This window comes from Peromyscus leucopus, unplaced genomic scaffold (genome assembly GCF_004664715.2).
Source record: "Peromyscus leucopus breed LL Stock unplaced genomic scaffold, UCI_PerLeu_2.1 scaffold_137, whole genome shotgun sequence".
In the NCBI taxonomy this organism is placed as follows: domain Eukaryota; kingdom Metazoa; phylum Chordata; class Mammalia; order Rodentia; family Cricetidae; genus Peromyscus; species Peromyscus leucopus.
In genome coordinates, this window is record NW_023504523.1 from 224322 (window position 1) to 245348 (window position 21027).

Sequence of the window (21027 nt, forward strand, 5' to 3'; positions counted from 1 at the left end):
CAGGATTCTCCGAATGATTTTCACTTTATTTGACCTCACACACCAATCTGCCTCTGACTATTTCTTTTTTCTTTAAAAAAAAATTTTTTTTTTTTATTGCTCTCTTGCCTGTTGGTGCTCATAAAACCTTAGCTGAGAGAAAGGCATTTAAGGGAAGGTAAATCGGGCTCTTGGTGATGACTGTCTACGCACAGGGTTGGTCTGACATCAAAGTGGTTGTTCTATTAATTGGCAATCTGCTGACAAGTATTTCCATGTGTCCATGGAAAAATCATGAAAGGTGATGTTGGCGATCTTTAGCCCTTCTTGATAGGCTTTACAAGATCACAAATGCCTTTAAACTTGTTAATGATGGGCGTAATTAGCTGCGCATGATTTAATGCCGGACATTGCCCTCTGATTTTTAAAAACCTGGTGAACGCGATAAGCGAACTAATTAGAACAACCTGCTCTCCGTCCTAGCAGCTCCCTCCCACACTTCTCGCTGCAGGAGAATGGAAGTGTCAGTCATTTCTATTTCTGACATCACAGCTCGGGTGGCTGAGAACTGGGCATGTGCGCCATGCCTGAGAGCTGTGCAGTGTGCACACAGCTGTGCTGGAAGGAAGCGCTTGCCTTTGGTGCACTCAGCACTATGGAAATGAACTTGCCCACTCACGAGCATGAATAAACGCCTAGCCGCCTTACTAATCACAAAGCAGTTTTCTATCTTTGGCACTTAGATATTCGTAGAATAGACCGAATTCAGCGCCGGATGACTGCCAGCCTGGCTTCGTTTGAGCTTTGCAGAAGTCTTGAGAAGCCCCAGCTCTATTTCACTCTCCATCTCATACTCAAGATGCCTTTCAGTCTGATCCATGCAGGATGGGACATTAACCCAGGCGTGTTTGGGCTCAGTCGGCAGAGGTAGCCATGGCAGGACCTTGATGTCTGTGGTGGCCCAAATCTGCCTGCAGTGTCTCAGGTATTCATTCCATTCAAGGTATGTGCCCTACCTTCAAATCAGCATGGTATGTGGAGGCATCTGTGCCGCTCCCACAGTCCTTTTAGCCTGGAACACTGGCATCTCAAGATTATTTTTATTACGTTGGTGTGTATGTATGTGTGTTTATATACGTGTGTGTTCATGCATGTACACGTACACACACACATTGCCTTGGCACATGAGGGGAGATTAAAGGACAACTTCCACCATGTGAGTTTCCAGGCTCGAACTCATGTTTTCAGGCTTGCTAGTAACTGCCTTCATCCATGGAACCATCTCCCCAGCCACATCTGATTTTTTTTTTTTTTCCTGCTCTGGAAAGCAGTTCACACACCTTGTGGGCACTAGGGCCTTTCTATACACTCCTCTTCTCAGACTTGTTCAGCTGATATTTACAGAGGACTCAGATGGTCTTGAACAAGTTACAGTAAGACAAGGAACCGTCTTGGAGCTGGACAAGCAGGCAGTATAAATTGGGTTTTATTATTAGTGCCTATCTTCAGAGGAGAGGGGACTTTCTTCAGGGAGGTAGAGGTTTGAGGAGAAATAAAAAAGTCACCAGAGAAGGAGATTAGGCAGGAGTGCCAGGCATGAGGGACAAAGGATCAGCAGCATTAAATGCATGGGCTGATTTCTTACACACTTGATCACCTTGGAAGATCAGAGACCTAGGAGCTCTGAGCAGGCTCGGTGCTTCTTAACTCCTTCTCAAGAGGTGGGCCATTTCCAGGATTTTCCTACCACCATCCCTGTCCCCTTGCCCTTAAGATTTATTCCTTGTTCATCATTGGAATTTACACATCTAAAGTATAGAAAATTTTTTTTTAAATGATAGCAGAATAATAAAAAAAATACACTGTGCCATGGGGTACCATTTGACATCTTTACTACATCAGAGAATTTATTCAATTCTCTTATTTTTACATTCAAAAAATAACATAATAAAAAAGATCTTGAAATAGTATAAGCATGATAATCTAAGTGTGCGTCAACTCACTGTATATAGACTATGATATTAACCACTTCAAACAGTTTCTCTGACTCTCGTCGCCTTTATTAATATCTACTATGGACAAAAGGCTAATGACTGTGCTCTCCAGTCCTTTTGTGGTGATGTTCTATCATTACTTATGTATTATTTCAAATGCCCCTACTGTTTAGTATTTCTGTGATTTCAGGTGGCAATGTTTTGAACTGTGTGTAAGAATGATAAGTGGTGCTGGTTACCGCACAGAAAGGACGTGCCACGACAAAACCTAGTATCAGTGTCAGAGCTTTATTAGGAGAAGAAGGGCGGTGGGGAAAGAGAATCAGGCCTGGGGAAGGAGCACGTGCTGAGAGAGAGAAAGATGGTGGGGGGGACGAGAGAACAGAACACAGAGAGGGTTGGGTCTGAGTCACAGCTCTTTAAGGCGCAGGTGGGCATAGATCGTGTGACCAAGGCGTATGTAATCATCAGCACACACTGATGACATAAGAGCAAGACCCCTTGTCTAGCTCCTGAACTGCGCATGTGCCGTCATGCAGCTGCAGGCGGCAGCATCCCAACACTATGGCTACAGTTAACCCCTTCTTGTAAGCCAACTACCTAGTGTCATTTAGTTCATGATAGTTTAATCTATGTTCTTGACGGAGCCTGCAACAGATAACAAGGGGAGAATTCTCTAGTTGCTCCCACGATGTACTGCTCTGCTGGAGTTGTATGTGAGTTGAAGAAGATGGTCTCTGTGGTAGTTGGGAAGAAAACACCAAGGCACTGAGCCAAATGAAAAAGCAGCAACAACTTACGAGTTAATTGAATGGTAAGTTGTCTGGTGATGCACAGTGAATAGGCTACCATTGAATTGACTACCTACTACTGAGATGACTCTCTGGCTGAGCTGAGCTATATACCCCAGCCCTTTCTGGTCAAGTGACACTAAGCAGGTCCTTACAATCTTGTCCTTGTGCAAGGCTGAGGATTCAGGAAATTTCTCCTTGTTACCTGAGGCCAAGCTGCTGGAGACTTCTTCCCAACACTGTTAACCACCACCAAGTGCCCAGGCTTCCAGCCTCCGAGGGAGCAGCCTCAGGCCACTGAGAGCCTTAGAGCTAGAGGTTGATTCTTAGGTGTCCCCTGATGGCTCACTGGTGACTTGGAAGAAGCAAGCATTTGAGTGAATACGGAGCCCAGGGAAGGCTTCTGTGCCTTCCCCCTGAGCCACGGGGAGCCGGCCCTTTCTTCATGGTGCAAGTTTGCCTTTTCCAGCCTGCTAATACTTTCAGATCTAGGAGGAAGATGAAATGAGGAAAGCAGATGTCATTAATCAGGGGGGAAAACCCAGCAAACCCTTCCTGGCTCATTGGCGTGAAGGACAAGGGAGCCTACTCTAGGCTCCTGGCCTCTGTGCTGGCTGGTTGGGAGAAATAAGCCATAGCTCTAGATTTATGGAGCATTTCAAGTTCTAACCCAAGTTAGTAAAGCCACTTTTGAAATCCAGTTCTTACCCATTCAGCAGCAGGTAAGACCCTGTCTACTTCCCCACCTCCACCCAAGTTTTGGCAAGTATGCAGTAATGGCTAATCCCTCTTGGGTTTGCACTGAGCACAGTGAAGGGACAAAGCAATGTCCAGTTCCTTTGCATTAGTGCTCTATAGGAAGCCTTCTGCTTGGGAGTCTGAAGACAAACAATTCCAAAAGACTGATCCACTGGAGCGCTTTCCAGAGGATTGGGCCCGTAGATTTTCATGTAATGATACCACACATGCCCATCATTCACAAATATGGATCTTTTGGATCTAATTTGAAAACAGTCATTTGGCCAGGACACTGGCACATTTTAATTGGTTCCACATTAGAGTCTTCCAGGAACATGAGTCCATAGACTTGTTCCAAGATTGAAGTTATTTGTCAGGTGCCTGCTGTTGACAAGACAGAGGAAGTGTGAAGTAGACGAGACCCTTTGTGTTCTCAAGGAACTCCTGCCCTCGAGGAATAATGAAGCTTGTACATGTTACCATGAGTAAAGGGGAGCCATTGGCAAGAATGGCAGAAGCCTGCATGATGGAGTTGTGGGATGAAGGCTTACTTTCCTCTGGAGGAGGGTCATTACTGCAGGACCTTAGAGACTCACATTGCAACTGAAAGGTGGCTTCCCACGCCAAAGCAAAGGAGAGCAGGATCATTTGGTGTTTACATAAAAGGCTATGTGCTGCTCATCCCTCAATAGACATTCTCCAGATATTGCCCGGTGTGACTGACTGACTGGACAGCTGATGATGGTTATAATGAAATCTCGTTCAATGCCAAAACTTTCTGGAAATTAAACACTACATATCCCCACCCTCCTTTTTATTCCATGGAAGAAACCCCTTTTACAACTCCAGATTCTGAGATACCTACAGTGGTTATTTAAAAAATCTGGAATGTATCTTCATCTTCCTTCACAGTGAAAAGGACTCAGATAAAAGACAGATTACCAAGGAGTTCAATTTCCGGTTGCTAGAGATGACGTGCTGAGCTCTGGGAAACATAGAAAAGAACGCTGTGGGACCTCTACCTGCCCTGCTCCCTGGGGCTGGCCAGACTTGCTTTCTAACTCCTCGTGTTTATTGACCTCTGCCTTGTACCATCAGTCCAGGGATTGGAACTTTGTCTCAAAACAGACAAAGTGTCTACATGAAGTCTTAGTAAGAATCCTATGTGTGCTATCTTACCCAATGTGGGAAATTTTTTATATGTAATATTTAGTGTGTGTATTTAGACTCTTCAAGTTGTATTCAATCTGTGTGTATTCTGTGCATTATTATGACCTAATTAATAACCACATCATTGTCTATCCTATTTACAAGGATAGTACCAGTATGGGGTTGTCTTGTGCAGATTTAGCAATGATTTAAGTATTTTAAAAGAAATTTTCAGAACGTTTGTGTTTTTCTCTTTATATTTTTTGAATTTTGTTTTCCATCCATAACCACAATAGCTAATGATGGAGGATCAATTCAAGCAGCCATTTGTGCCTCATTAAAACTAAAAGAACTCGGGCCAAAACCACAAGGATTTTACTGCTGTTCCTGTTATTTGTTTTTATGTCTTGCTGTATGACGCAGGCCGCCCCGGCTTCTCAAGTTCTGGGATTGTAGCATGTCTTAAATAGAAATCTTTGGATAAGAAGGGAAGGTGGATAAAAATTTTGGGGGAAAGGTGAAAATACTTGTGGCCAACTATCTTTCCGATGTTTCTGCATTTCTGCTGTTAAACCCTAGAATTTGAAGGCAATTATCTTGAACCAGTATTTCCAGTCAGCCTGTAAGATTTACGAGCTTGCATCCAATTCCATTTTTTACAGACTTTTCCTTTAAAGATTTATTTTTATTTACATTTTCGAGTCACATGTGAGTGTGTGTCACATGTAGTGCCTTGAGGCCAGAAGAAAGGTCACGTCCCCAGGAGCTAGAGTTGCAGGCAGTTTGTGAGCTGCCTGTGTGGGTGCTGGGAACTGAACTCGGTCCTCTGGCAGAGCAGCGAGTGCTCCTGACTGCTGAGCTGTCTCTCCAGCCCCCACTTTCCACCATTCCTTAGGCACCCCCTAACATATGCACAGGTGCACAGACAGGCACACTTCCATCCTGACAGCCGTGGCTCTCGATTAACATTCAGTTCTGATGTCTGCTGACTGAACTGTCATTTGCGTGATGACATCAAGGTGAGCAAAAATAGATCTTTCTAGTAAGATCTTCCCCTCCAGCTGTGCTGTCAAGGTTCAAAGACTGAAAAAAGAGAAACGGTCCTTCAAAAAAAAAAAAAAAAAAAAAAAGATGCCACTAAACTACAGCATTGAATCCATAAAGTCCAAGGAAGGTATGTGGATTCCATTTAATTCCTTCCTGTCAAACCTAGCCAGGCTCCCCGTCTTGGATGGTTTTCCAGGAGCTTGCTGTTTTCATGTCACTGTCTCTTAAAGGAGTGACATTTTGCCTGTATTCTTTCCTTGGAACAGGACAGCTGGGAGGTGGGTGGAGGGCCTGAGGGCGACGGATGACGTACACCAGGAGCCACCCGTGCAGAAAGGATTTTTGCTGAAAAAGAGGAAGTGGCCGTTAAAAGGCTGGCACAAAGGTAAGACATCAGTGTTGGCTGCTCCTTTGTGAGCACACACTCTAGCCACTCAGTACCAAGTTCTGTGCTCTATGCTCTATTTGAAGTTGGAGACAAGGAGGGATGTTTTGTGTGTACATCTTTGCTAAATTCTGTGTGCTTCCCCACAGAGATTCTTCTACCTGGACAAAGGAATCTTGAAATATGCCAAGAGCCAAACTGAATGTAAGTCTTCTTCTTGGCCGGCATGCTGTTGCAGAAGTGTGCAGGGGGCTTGAGGTCAGCCCAGAGCTGCAGTGCTCTGTGGGTAAATAGTTTTTCCAGGTTGCACAAAGCCCCCTCTCCACTGTACTGTCTTAGCTCTGGATCTAGGTGGCTCCGTTCACCACCAGGGAGAAGAGGCAGGTTACCATAGTTGGTATCACAGGCCTGCTCTGGTTTTAGCTAATTACAGGAACAGTGCATGTGGACAAGTGTCCTTCCCACTGTTATGGTGACTGAGGGGCTTCATGGAGAATGCCATGGTTAAGGTGGACTTCTTCTTGGAGTTAACCCTAAGAGTTTGTCCTGGAGAGTCCGAGTGACCAGCAGCCCTGCCTCATAGGATGCTTATCTCCTCCTTCCCAGTCCTTCTGGTCCTCCTTGGTTTCTTGTCTGCACTCTTCCTTTTGAGTCACTTATGAATGAACTTAGACAACAGACACTAATTCAGGGGAATGGCTCTTGGATTGCCTTGGAGACAGCTCGGGGTTTTCTCTTCACTTCCGGGCATCCCGATGATGAAAACTCATTATTTAGCCTTCTGTCCTTCCAGCCCCTCTTCGGTGAAGTAAGGCCAGTGCTTCTCCCTCCCAGAGAGAATACCGCACCCGTGCAGGTCTTAACTGGGTCCTGCCTGCATGGAGGGCTCTGTCAGTCACGGGTGTCCGGGTTTACCATTGGTGGATGTACAAGATGAGGTGGGAGGGGACCAGGAGGCTGTGACAACCACCTCGACCACTGTGACTCTCACATTAGCCCTCTCCCTGCTCCTGCAGATTGAGAGAGAGAAGCTGCATGGCTGCATTGATGTGGGGCTTTCTGTGATGTCTGTGAAGAAGTCGTCCAAGTGTATCGACCTCGACACCGAGGAGCACATCTACCACCTGAAGGTGAGGCCTCGGCCAGGGTCGGCTCCTACCGTGCCGCCGGGGTCCTACCATGGCGCTGCCGCCAGGGCTTGTGTTGGTTGTGGACTTGTCTGAGGCAGAGTCTTGCTATCTTGCCCACTCTGGCTTCAAATTCTCGGGCTCCAGTAGTCTCCAGCTTCAGCTTCCTGGGTAGCCGAGGCTAGGCACCGCTCTCCAGCTTGGCTGTGTAGAGGGCTTTCTGTGGCCATGGGATTGCCCACTACCACACTGCTGGTGATGACTTTGGGACATCTCTTCACCATGTGGGCAGTCTTGGTCACTAAAGTGTCCCTAAGGGGTACTATTGATGTTAGGATCGGCCAGCTTTTCCCTTCTTTGTGCAGGGCTGTCTCCCCCATTGCTTGAAGAGTTAATGTCCTTATCACCATTCCCCAAGTGCCCCACTACCCCTCCTCAGCAACAGCAATCAATAGCAAAAGCACCTTCATGTGCCCTTTCCCCAGGCTGTGTGTCTTTAGTATATATAGAACATCTACCCTAAAGTATGGTCCCTGAAGTATAGCATTTACTGTGTGCAGACCTGACTTACAGCGTTAGCCAGTTTTATAAAGACTTTGTTAAAATCCTCATATTGTAGTGAAATGTCAATTTTCCCCCTAAGATAGGAGTTTGCAAATCTTACATTCTCAAAGCTTCTTACCCACTTGTCTTTCTCCTGAAGGTGGGTGACGTCATAAAAGCATGGCGCTTGAGGCCAGGGCAACATCAGTTCTTTTGTGATCGCTTACTAGCTGTTCAACTTTGACCAGTCATCTGAAAAATCTTAGGGTCTTGATTTTGTTTTATTTTGTTTTGTTAGCTTACCAAAAGAAAGAAAAACAATTAAAAAAAAAAAAGAAGAGTGATTCCAATGCTCATTTGCAGGGCTATATGTGCAAGATTTATAAGATTTGCCATAATTCCTTGGGGGTGGTGTGGGGTCAGTAAGTTTAGTGAGCTTTAATTACTGTTTGTAATTATCAGGCAGTGCCTGGATGTTGGAGATAAATTGAGAATTGCTTAGTCAGGTGGCTTGATGTTTGGTGAATGGAGCTGAGGGTTGGGAAAACAGAGGTTCTCACCTGTCCCTGTCCCTTTCTGGAGTGTAGGTCCCTGTCTGTCCCCTAACCTAACCCTCCACTCTGGGTTAGTTGGGTGTATAAAGCCATCCCGCTGACTCTATGGGCTGATGATCCTTTGCTGTGAGACTCTCCCAGGTGTTATGGTTAAGCCTTTACCACTGGACATCAGTGACGTCTCTTCTCTAGTGGTAACAACCCACACTGTCTCCAAGTATTTCCCACTGTCTCCTGAAAGAGAAAAGTCTCCCTCGTGTAATAACCATGGCAAAGTAAAAGAGGGGAAACTCTTAATTATGTAAGAAAATTATTTAAAAATATTTAAGAGAATATACTGCTCCCCTCCCAGCTGTCAGTGGTTAACTAACCTCTCTGGAAGAGCTGACGCTGTTTTCCTGTATTGGTCCTGTGATTCTTTATTCTGTGTTTTCACAATCCTTGCTTATCTTCAGTTCTAGTTAGCAGAATGAAGTGATCACTCATGTCTACTTTTTAAAGACCTAGAATGAGATGCATTGGACTTGATAGCATGAGACAGAGTGATTCTCTGTAAGTTTTGCTTGGTTTCTTGCTCATCCTTAGTATCAGCTCTGACTTGTAGTGTGGGCCTGTTGTTAGCTATGGTTTCCCCACCCCTTCTTTATCCCTGATCTCTACCCCCATCATCTGTGCCCCCCCCCAAAGTCTCAATGTATAGCCCAGGCTGGCCTTGAACTCACAAACCTCTTGCGTGCTGAGATTGAAGGCATGCACCACCACACCTGGCTTGATTCTCTTATCTTATACCTGAGAAGTCTGGACAGGACAGCAGTTAAGAAACCACCCAGCCACAGTCCTGGAATGACTTCAGGGCCTGGGATAGACCCGTGGTTAGTTATTTAATAAAGTGCCTTGTTCCTCTCCTTGTTTAACCAATAAAAGATGAGTCAAGATGAACGCTTTGGGCACTGGCTTTTCGGGGCTTTGGGAAGTAGATCAGTGCAAGGATGACACAGATTCTTATGAAATTCCTCTTAATGACATCTGGGGAATGAAATCCGTTCAGGGCTCACTGTGCAGAGGAGACAAATAGATGTGTGTCTGTCTGTGCTGTGGCTTCCTGCAGACACGTGCTAAGGGGAGCCTCCATCTTCAGGTACCTCTAATTGTCAGAGTCAGATTCAGCGTGTCTCTGCTGCCACCGCTGTCCATCTGCACAACTTCCTTCCCAGCCACAGCCTGAGTCAACCACAGCGCTAGCCTGGCAGGCCATTGACCTCTCGGACATCTTTTTGAGTTATTTTACATTATGGCTTTATGAGTCTATATCCTGTGGGACGTTTACCCACCACCCCCATAGTTCCCCAGAGTTTTCTTGAGTGCGAGCAGCAGGAAATATTAGATAGAAGGATTTATAGCGGAGAATCTTGTGGAGATAAACAGATAGAAAATAAAGGATACCCTCGAGAGGGCCTGGAACCTATTCCAACGGGCCCCGACTGTCTCTGGTCCAGGGTTTTTATAGAGACGCCAAGGGGTGGAGCAAAAGACCTCCTCCCCCAGCACAGCCAAGTACAGACCATCTCAGACACCTGCACTCAGGCCCGTGGTCCTGATCATCCTCTATTCGGACCTGCTGGGTAAAGCCACGAGGAACCCAAGAATGGGCTCCCACAATATCCTAACATCTAAGTATCACTTTTGAAAACATGAATATCTCTCATGTACACAAAATATATTGACTTAAGAAATGTCTGTAGTATAAAAGTGGTTGCACACCAGGTGGTGGTGGCGGCGGCGGCGGCGGCGGCGGCGGCGGCGCACACCTTTAATCCCAGCACTCGGGAGGCAGAGGCAGGTGGATCTGTGTGAGTTTGAGGCCAACCTGGGCTACAGAGTGAGTTCCAGGACAGGCTCCAAAGCTACACAGAGAAACCCTGTCTCGAAAAACCAAAACAAACAAACAAAACAAACAAACAAATAAATAAAGTGGTTGCTATAGTCCTATTAACACTTTTATGAGCATTTGAACTGTTTCTTAATAAAAATTATTATAGCAGACATGGTGTTATGTCTGTAATCCTAGCATTCAGGTAGTTAATACAGAAGTATTTTTCCTAAGTTCAAGTCCAGCCTGGGCTATGTATTAAGTCTGAGGCCAGCCTTGGCTACATAGTGAGTTTGAAGCCAATCTGGGCTATATAGCAATACATTGTCTCAAAACTCTTTCTTAAATAAAAATTACTAATTATAAACATTTTTCCTGGAAAGTAGAAATTCACAATTCCTCATTTATGGAGAGAATTGATAAACTTGCGTATAATAACATCACAGCAATGCAATGCTTTGACGGATATTTTTCTTTTTGCTGCAAGAGGCAAAAATGCTCTTTTGGTTAACGCTCACATATGTTAACAGCTACTGCCAGCCATGCATCTTCTGTCAGGGTAAGATGAACACAGACCAGTGCTTCAGGCTACTGCATTCCAGTTCAGACCGATTGCACGTCTGAGTTACAAGCGTTTAAATGAAGAACAGAATTGATACGGACATGGGCCAGGCTCAGGCTTGAGAACTTGGAATTGTCTTAAGAGACAAATGTGAGTTTAAGTTTATTTGTTGTTTAATAAAACTGGCCTCCTTTGCATTCTTAAAAGTTGCGTGGCAGTTAGGATGTCTCAAAGGAAACACGAATATGTATTCTGTGAAGACAACGCTTCCTCGGGTATTCTCTGAAACCACATAAATGTAAACCAAGGCAGTAAATGCGATTTTTTCTTTTTCATGTGTGTGAGCTCAAAAGGAGCAGGCCAGGAGTGGCCTCATGTTGATGAATAATCGATCCTTTTAGCAAGTGGCTCTCTTTGACGGCTCTCGATTTAACACCCTGCAGGTGAAGTCAGACGACGTCTTCGATGAGTGGGTATCCAAGCTCCGGCACCACAGAATGTACCGGCAGAATGAGATCGCCATGTTTCCTCGGGAAGTCAGTCACTTTTTCCCAGGGCCCACTGTCACAGACTCCGCCCCAGGAGTGTTCGAGGCCATTTCCAGTAGGAAGGTAATGATTATGAGTCTGGGAACAGAGAGGCCCATTCTGGGAGTGAGTCTGTGGGTGGAGCAGGGTAATTGGGGGTGGTATTTAATTAGTCTCTTGACCAGTGAGTCTGACCCAGGATGTAACTAGCATGGAGTAAGGTAGGGAGCGTAGGCAGGGAGATTTCCTGGAGCCTTGGGCTCCCTCTCAGCCACACTGATGCTGGTTTCCCTACCTGGCTGTTGGATGCAGCTCATTAGGCATGTTTACAGCAGCACAGGATTGCCAACCCTTCCCCAACACATCTTTACTGTGGTATCACCATGTCATAGACGAAAATAAGGACCGTCACCCAAGGCCATGGAGCACGGTGTGGCTTAGCCGGGGTGATAGAGTCTCTTCTAGGGGAGTTTGCTAGAATCGTCTTCCCAAATCAGCCCACTTTCCCTTTCCTTCTGCTTAGAAGCTGTCCCGCCACTGTCTGTTTTGATTTCTAACCTGCTCTTGTCACCCCTGAGCAGCGCAGCAGTCTGTCAAAGCAGAATTCATTTCAAACGGGAAGCAACCTGTCATTTTCTTGTTGGTGGTGACACACGAGTCCCATTCTGGCTGCAGTCTTCAGAGGACATGGAAAAATGCTCAAAAAGGTAGAGCGTTTTGACTCCTGTGTTTCTGCTTTCCGTCGTGGCTCCGAGGTGATGCATGCTTGGTATTGCCTTCACGTGCATTTGTGGCCCATCTGTATTCCATCCCTTACTTTGCTAATGAAGGTCTCCTCATCATTAGCCCACCTGCTCTCCCCACAGAGCTTAGTGTCTTCACCTGGGTGCAGACAAACTTCCTAGTCTAGTCCTGGATGGATGCATGAATTTCTCCAAGGGCCATAAATCATATCTCCATGCGTGGGGACTGTCAGCTCACTTCACAGTCTTTTAAGTGCCAAAAATGACTCTGCTGCCCACCCAAGATGAGGAGTCAGTGTCCACCGATTAAGTGTAAGTGGCCAGCTGGAAAGCCCTCTTAAGCATCCTCCACCTTGGCTGTACACTAGAATGATGGAGAGAGCTTTGAAAGATTTGATTTTGTTTTTAATTATGTATATTTGTGTTGAGGGGAGGGGTATGTGTATGTGAGTGCAGGTACCCACAGAGGCCAGAAGAGGGCATCGGGTCCCCTGGAGCTGGAGTTACCAGTGTTTGTGAGATGCTCAGTGTGGGTGAAGTTCGTTCCCTTAGAAGAGCAGTCTACACTCTTAACCTAACTGCTGAGCCATCTGGACCCTTTAAAGCATGGGGGTGCCCATGCCTATGCCTCTGTCCCAAACTAGCTGTTTAAATTAGTCTGGGGTATGGCCGTAATGACCCTGATCCCAATATTCCTTGAAGGACTCTGACAAGGAAACAGGATTGGTCACTCCTACATAAAGCAACTCATTGGGTTTTTTTTGTTTTGTTTTGTTTTGTATGTTTTATTTATTTTTTCCCCTCCAAGACTTATTTTTAAGTGCATTGGTGTTTTGCCTACATGTATGTCTGTGTGAGGAGTCCATATCCCCTGAACTGGAGTTACAGACAGTTGTGAGCTGCCGTGGGGGTGCTGGGGATTAAACCACGGTCCTCTAGAAGAGTAGCCAGTGCTCTTAACCGCCCAGCCATCTCCCTGCCCCAGTATTCTCAACCTTAATCAGCTAAAACTCATCTAGGGAACCAGTCTGAGATTTCTAATGGGATAGAGAGTTCAGAATTAATTGTCTAAAGTGAGGCCTGGAGCAAGTGGAATTTAAAATTTTCTAATTAAAAATTAAGTTGGGAACTCAGTCATAAGTATTTGCTATGCAAGCATGAGAATCTGGGTTTGATACCCAGAACCCACAAAGTCAGACGTGGTAGTGTGCACTTGTAATCCCAGGCCTGGGGGGCTGGAGATACATGGATCCCTGGGCCCAGGCAAGCTTGGACTACTTGTGAAGATTCTGGCCAGTGAGAGACCTTTTCTTGAAAAACAAAGTTGCCATAGCTCCTGATGAAGACCAAAGGTTGCCCTTTGGTCCACACACACGCACACGCACACGCGCACGCGCACACGCACACGCACACACACGCACACGCACACACACACACACGCACACACACACACACGCACACGCACACGCGCACACACACAGTTTTTGAAGTGTGTCTTTGTCCCTGATTTTGAGGCACGAGTAGAGAAAGTGCTCAGTGGCAGCCTTTTCCCTGTGTCACACGAGGTGCGGTCCCCACTGAGCATGCCGTCTGCCCCTTCCCTGTGTCACACGAGGTGCGGTCCCCACTGAGCATGCCGTCTGCCCCTTCCCTGTGTCACACGAGGTGCGGTCCCCACTGAGCATGCCGTCTGCCCCTTCCCTGTGTCACACGAGGTGCGGTCCCCACTGAGCATGCCCTCTGCCCCTTCCCTGTGTCACACGAGGTGCGGTCCCCACTGAGCATGCCCTCTGCCCTTCCCTGTGTCACACGAGGTGCGGTCCCCACTGAGCATGCCCTCTGCCCCTTCCCTGTGTCACACGAGGTGCGGTCCCCACTGAGCATGCCCTCTGCCCCTCCCTGTGTCACACGAGGTGCGGTCCCCACTGAGCATGCCCTCTGCCCCTCCCGTAACTGACTAGCTCCACTGACTAGCTCTGGCAAAATGGTCCCCAGAGTATGGTTCCTGGGCCGGCATCAGCAGGCTGGCCTGGGCGTATTAAACATGCCAGTTCCCAGGCCCAGACAACTTGTGTGAATCATAAACCAGGGACAGAGCCTACCATCTGTGAGCTTAACAAGCATGGCAGGGCACTCTGCACTGGAGGGCTGAGAGCTACGATGTTGAATCATGCGGGTCTGCATGGCCAGCGGAAACACCATCCGCATCCAGTGCACGCCGGCAGCCAGCGGTAGAGCGGGCTGTTTCTTGAGTTAGTGACTGGGGCCTACTCTAACCGTGCTCTTCTGTCATCTGAGGACCCTCTGCAGAGGCTCTCTATTGTCCTGAGGCAGGGCCCCAGATACTAGTACAGATACTAAGAGCCTCTTGCTGCTGGATTAGGGGTGCTGCTGCTGGGGTGTGGGGGTGGCTGCTGTTTTCAGTTGCTGCCATAGGCCACTGCTGAGCACTCTGCATACGTCAAAATCATTTAACTCTCAGCGCTATGGCTACAAGTGTAATTATCCCCGTCTCCCCTATGAGAAAACTGAGGTACCGTTCACCAAGTGGATTTAAATCAAGGTGGCCTGGATCCATAATCCTAAACCACGATCATCTATGGCCTTTCCTGTGTGGGGAAAATGGAAAGGGGGAAATCAAACATGGAAATACAGAGCCTGGCACTACTCCCTGGTGCTAGTGGACAGTTGTGAACATCTGCCCTCCCTCCCACAGACCTGGCACACTGCCACGCCTATCTGCTGGAAATGAGCCAGCTCTTACAAAGCATGGACGTCCTGCATCGGACATACTCGGCACCAGCCATCAACGCCATCCAGGTTGGCCTGCCTGCCCTTCTGTTCACCTCCTGCCTTCCCGGTCCTCTCTGGGGCCCTGCATTGGACTAACAGTGGGATGCTGTCCATCCGGTTGCTTTAGCCAAACTCAGGGGATGGCTTTCGTGACTTCCCTGCGCGTTTGTCCGGGGGTTTGGGGGGACCTTACTGTCTGTACTCTCTTTCCTGTTTTGAAATGAAGGGTGGAGCTTTTGAAAGTCCCAAAAAGGAAAAGCGCTCGCACAGGAGGTGGAGGTCCAGAGCTATTGGCAAAGACGCCAAAGGAACGCTGCAGGTAACCTTCGCTTGGCCGCCCGGCCTGCTTTCCTCATGGCGCCACGCTGCACACCATAGTGTGCGGGGCCCCTGACTCAAATGGGACAGGAAAGTGAAGGTTCCCGAGTTGGTCTCTTTACCCTGAGGAGCAATGACTCCTATTACGGAGACCCTCTGGTTACAGGGATAAGGCCGTGAGGATACTAGGGCAGGGGAAATTTTCCTGAGGGAAAATGGCCCGCCGCTGTTGTGAAGATTTGGGATCTTTCCTTCCTTAACATCCAGCTTGTCTGTGATACTCCCTGCTCTTGTGTGTGCCTGGCCTGGCGGCTGCTGCCTTTCTTGCTCTCATCCCTTGGAGTGGGCCTATCTTCTCCTAGAGTCCACAGGCCTGGGCCTCTGCTCTCCAGGCCCTTTGTCTTCAAACTCCCCGCGCCCCGTCCAGGGCTGAACTTGGATGCTTTCAGAGTAAAGAACATTGCGCGTGCACATGTGAGCCGAGGGTTTGTTTTCCAGAGGCTCCAGGTGCGAGTAAAGACAAGTCATCTGGGAACTGATTTGCTCTGACAGCCTAGTTATGTGGTGACATTCATTGTCACTTCAGCCCATGACTCTAAAGCTGTCATCATGTCTGAGGCTGCATGGGATTTCCTGCCCATTTGAAGTTCATTCGATGCAAGTGGCCATGGGAGCATCATCCTGGGTTTTTTTTTTTTTCCATTTTTCTTCAAAGTTATCCCCTAGGTGGGAAGATGCACCTCTAAGATGCCTCCTTAGTCAGTTCCAGTCATGAAGGCTCGAGTCTGAATAGAAACCCTCCCTTTTCTGTCACTTTAGGTCCCTAAACCTTTTTCTGGCCCAGTGAGACTACACTCTTCCAATCCTAATTTGTCGACACTGGACCTGGGTGAGGAGAAGTGTTACTCCGACGGTTCTGAAGCCTCATCCGAGTTCTCCAAGATGCAGGAGGACTTGTGCCATGTTGCCCATAAAGGTAAATGAGGTTTCCTTCCTCCCAACATATTGGATGGAAATGTCTGTCAACACACAACTACAGTTATCATCTTCAAGGGGATAATAGATAGTTTATTCCGGAACCAATTTTGAGTGACCGTGGCCCAGGAACACAGACCTAGGTTACCCCAATTTCCCGGTTCCAAAGTAGAAGCAATTTAATGAAGTCTTATAGTTTTACAGAACAAGAAAGTCATAAATCAAGGCATGTTTAAAATAAAATACATTGGAGGATACCCCAGAGAGGTGGTAACAGAGATGGGGGAAACTTTTCCATCTGCCCAAGATGTTCTCTGATGACATTCTTAGCTTGTGGGTTGGTGAAAACCTGTGATCTTTTAAGTTAGTAGATTCTAAAAGGTTTTTTTTTTTTGTTTGTTGTTTTTTAATCTGTTGGTAACAAGATGTTAGTTTTGACACAGAGATTGGCAGGAAATGTTCGAGAGCGCTAGAGTCATCCGAAGATAGGGCACTTTGCCTGTGGATCGGTAGCATTCCAGGCTCTCCACAACTCTGCATTTCTAAGCAGTCAGTCCATCTCTGCAGACACAGCTTCCTCTCTGGAGTTCTCGCTCACATGTCCAGTGCATGACGGAATCTGGCGAGTCCTTACAGAAGCTGTCTCAGCTGGTTCATTTCCTGCTCCAATAAGGCTTTCATAAGCCTCACTTTTATTTATTTCTTTGGTAGTGTAAATGTTGTTGCAAAGATTTTCTTTTGACCTCTTGGAAGAGACAGGGAGGGTTTGGGATCTAGCTGACACAACCCAACGATTCAGCCAACTGAAGGCTGAAAATGGTTTTCAAGGTTGCATCTGTTTTGAGCACAGGCTTTTGTCATTGTCCTTAGCCCCTAAACAACACAGGAGAGCAACTGTTCACCGGTTCTTACATGTACAGGCACTTACGCATCGAAAGATGATTTGGCACATATTAGAGAATAGACACGGCAGGCCCACCATACTTTACAATCGGGGCGTTCTTATGCTGGTGATGGGATATAAATTGGTACTTCGGGGATGAATATTGCATTTATTCCACCTATTTTTATTTTTATTTTTATTTATTTTTTTGGTTTTTCGAGACAGGGTTTCTCTGTGTAGCTTTGCGCCTTTCCTGGGACTCACTTGGTAGCCCAGGCTGGCCTCGAACTCACAGAGATCCACCTGGCTCTGCCTCCCGAGTGCTGGGATTAAAGGCGTGCGCCACCACCGCCCGGCTATTCCACCTATTTTCAACCCCTACTGAACAGTTCCTCTTTGAAGAATCCATTTGTAGGAATTAACTAAAATGTATCCATGTAAAGATACCCACTCTAGCATTATCCCTCATATCAAAACTCAGAAATACGTGTGTGACGTTGTTAGCCATCACAGAAATACAAGTGGTACTGCATGGAGGCCTCACTGCGCACTGTCTGAAGGGAAGTCTCTTAATGGAGTCATGACCCTCCGGAACCGGATCTCTCATCTGTGACTGGTGACCGTGGAAGATAGATTCTGGAGAGTGGCCTGCAGTGTTGTATAAAACTAAACGTGTACCTTCCATAAAACCCAAAGCCAGTGCTCCTGAGCGTTTAACCCAGAGAATTGAAAACAGTTATGGGGACAACTAGTTACAGATGTTTAGGGCAGGGCTGGGTTGTGGCTCAGTGGTAGAGCCTCCATGTTAAGCATCACAAAACCATAATATTAGGAACAGATTTATTTGTATTGGCCAAACACTAGAAACATTTCAATGTCCTTCTACAGATGAACAGTTCAATAAACAGTGGTATCCATGCAGTGGAATACTACTCAGAAATAAATTGGACATGGATAGTTACAGCTACTGAGATAGATTCAAGGGCATTAGCGGAATGAAAACAGCTGATTTATAAAGTCTACAGCCTCTGTGGTTTCACTTTGTAAATGGTCTAGAATGAAAGAAGAAATTAGTAGGTGTAGAGTTGAGGGACGGGTGGGGCAGTGAGGAGTATGGATGTAATTTTAAAGGGACCTTTGTGGTGATAGGCAGTTCTGCATTTGATTGAGGCAGTGGTTTTAGGAATTTGCCAATGTGATAAGGTCACATTGACCCATAGCCATACACATATGTACAGCTGAGTGCATGCAGTAAGTCTGAAGAAATCTGAGCACACTCCATTACCCTAACATCCCCGTCCTGGGGTTATGTTGTACTGTGGTTAACTAGGAAAATGTTACCATGGGGAAGAACTGGGGGCAGGACACAGGGCACTTCCGTACTGCTTGCCAATTCCTTCGAGTCCATAACAGTTTCAAAGTAAAAATTATAAGTAACCATGACCGGGGCTGTGTATGGCTGGGTGAGTAGAGTGCCTGGCTGGAAACAGTCTAGGTGTCCGACGATGAGAGGGGACTGGGCTTTTTAATGTAACACAACCATCGCACCTCGCACCTCGCACGGAGCCCTGGCTGTGCTGACCGGTGTTGGCTGAGTGCCTTAGACACCCCATTTCATTTCGTTCCAGCAGAAACGTGGGTGGGGAACGAAGTCTTCACTGCCTGCAGGGAAACTGAGGGTAGCAAAACTATCCAAGGGTCACATGACAGCGAGCCTGAGGCTGAATTCCAGCCTGGTCCAGGCCAGGGTGCACTCTTTGTCCTTACAGGTGGGAGGCCAAATGTTATAGAAAAAAAAAAAAGAAAGGAAGGAAGGAAGAAAGAAAGTCTCCAATATCTAGTTACAAAGTTATTAAAGTTACAAAACAGTATGTACAGAAAAGTATGAAGTCATTTTTTAGAAATAACAAATATTTCTGGCATGTGTAAGTATACTTAAATATCTGGGATGTGCAGAGCATTATTTTATTTGCAGAAACTGCAGCTCCGAGGGCCGGCCAGCTCCCTCTGCTAATGTTTCTCTTCAGCCTCCGTATATTGACTGTTACCGTTCCAGTGACGTGGACTAAGATATTTCAAGTGGCATTCCCACCAGTGCTGTCTTCCTCTTCTAGCTGCAGGCTTTTTCTTTCGCTTCATATTATTGATTCCCGCAGAAAATACTCCCCGTGTGTGTGTGTGTGTGTGTGTGTGTGTGTGTAGAGAAATATATAATTTTTCTTTCTCTCACCTGACACATCTCAAATCCATTTGGTTGTGAGATTGGTTATCCTGCTTGGGACAGAGTCCTCCCTCAGCCTCCTCTCGTGCTTGGGACAGAGTCCTCCCTCAGCCTCCTCTGCTGGCCACCCTGTCACCTCTCAGTGACCAGCAGGACTGCTGTCCCATGTCTGTGAGAGCTGAGGTGTTACCTGGCCCTTCCTTCCCGGCTCTTCAAGTGCCTCATGGACATCCTTTAGAAGGTCCTTGCCATGAGGACGTTCTGGGATTTGTGGGAGTAGGCCTCTATAAAACACTGTTACCTTTTAATAACATCAACTGCCAATTGAAGGCTGAGGAGACGGGCTCTTCTCCCACAGGGAGACGTCTGGGTTTTACCTACACTGTTGAAACAGCTTGTCAGCAGGGTAGAGGTTGCCATCCATCCTGAGTGTAGGCATCGATCCTGGCTCCCTGCCGTGGTCTCCCCCTCCTTGCAAGTCTGTAATCCCCACTCCCCCGACCCCCCCCTACACACTCCAGCTGTGCTGTTGGGTCTTTGTGAACCCAGAAGGCTGTAGGTTTATATCATTTATGTCACTGAGGTCCAGGTTTGTGCTCCAGGAAGAGGCCAGGTACACGGTTCAGCCACAGCCAGTCCCTTAGGTTTACAGGAGCCTAGCCAGCTCTTCTCCCTTGCTGTGGCATTCATTTCTACTTGCATCTGTTCAAGCTCCCTCTCGCCTCTTCGGCACCACTAGAGGGGCCTCGTGGAACAAAGACCGTGCACAGATTTGCCCTGAGCCCTAGAACCCTGTGTCCTTTCACACATCTGTGTATTCAGACTCAGCCATGCCTTTCTCCCTGCGAGGGTCTTGTTTTGTTACAGACCTTGCCTGTTGTCCTGTGGCTGTAGCAGGACTCTCCTGACTGTTGTTTTGATGCAGCTGGATTAAAGTTGAGAATTCATGTCATATAACCTGTGGACCATTGAACGTGGCACAAAACATCTGAATTATGCTTTTGTAGATCGTAGGAGAGGCAGCAGAGACCCAGCCCAGCTGTAAGAGTTCCTCTGTACATTCATTTTTAGACATGCATTGAACTCCCCATGGTTCATATTTCTGGCTTTGTGTATGTCAACACACATATAGGCAAGTGGGATGGAATACACTGACTCTTAAAGTCACAATTTTTGTTGCATACATTAGCTTTTACGTTTCCCAAAATGTATTTTATGGGATTCTTAATTCACAGGATGGGTAAAAATCAAAACAAATTTTGTGATTAAAAACACCTGGAAAATGCTGCTGACTGGCTGGTTTGGGTTTTACACGTGGAACTGTAGGTAGGGACATCTCCAAAAAAGACCTGCAGCGAGGAAACCTGTGAGTTTTGTTAAGCGTTGATTGTCAGTGTTATTTGTGAAATTCCCCAATGACCCATGGCCATCTGGGGGGGAGCATGTCAGCAGACAGGCAGGCATGGCACTGGAGCAGTAGCTGAGAGCTTAACATCTTTTCCACTATCCCCCAGCAGAGAGCAGTACTTGGCCACCCCCAGGGACAGGCCACACCCCCTCCAACAAGGCCACACCTCCTAATCTTTCCTAACAGTCCACCAATGGGGACCAGACTTTCAGCTATATGAGCCATTCGAACCACCACAGAAGGAGACATCTACTTTCTGGCATGGAAGAGAAACAGACGTCCTGACGTCCTATTGATGAAATCCTCAGTTAGAGATGTGAAAACTCAGATGAGAACAAAGTCCACCTCTGTATTCCTTTGTGCCTGGAGTGTTTTCTAGAGTTCAATTGGAATTGAAGGGTCACTTTCTGAACTGTTTTG

The 21027-nt window shown here is 46.9% G+C and overlaps 1 pseudogene; it reads left to right on the plus strand.

The window, feature by feature from the left end:
- The first annotated feature begins 6309 nt into the window (after window positions 1–6309).
- Window positions 6310–21027, plus strand: part of LOC114689781 — a 110623-nt pseudogene continuing 95905 nt past the window's right edge.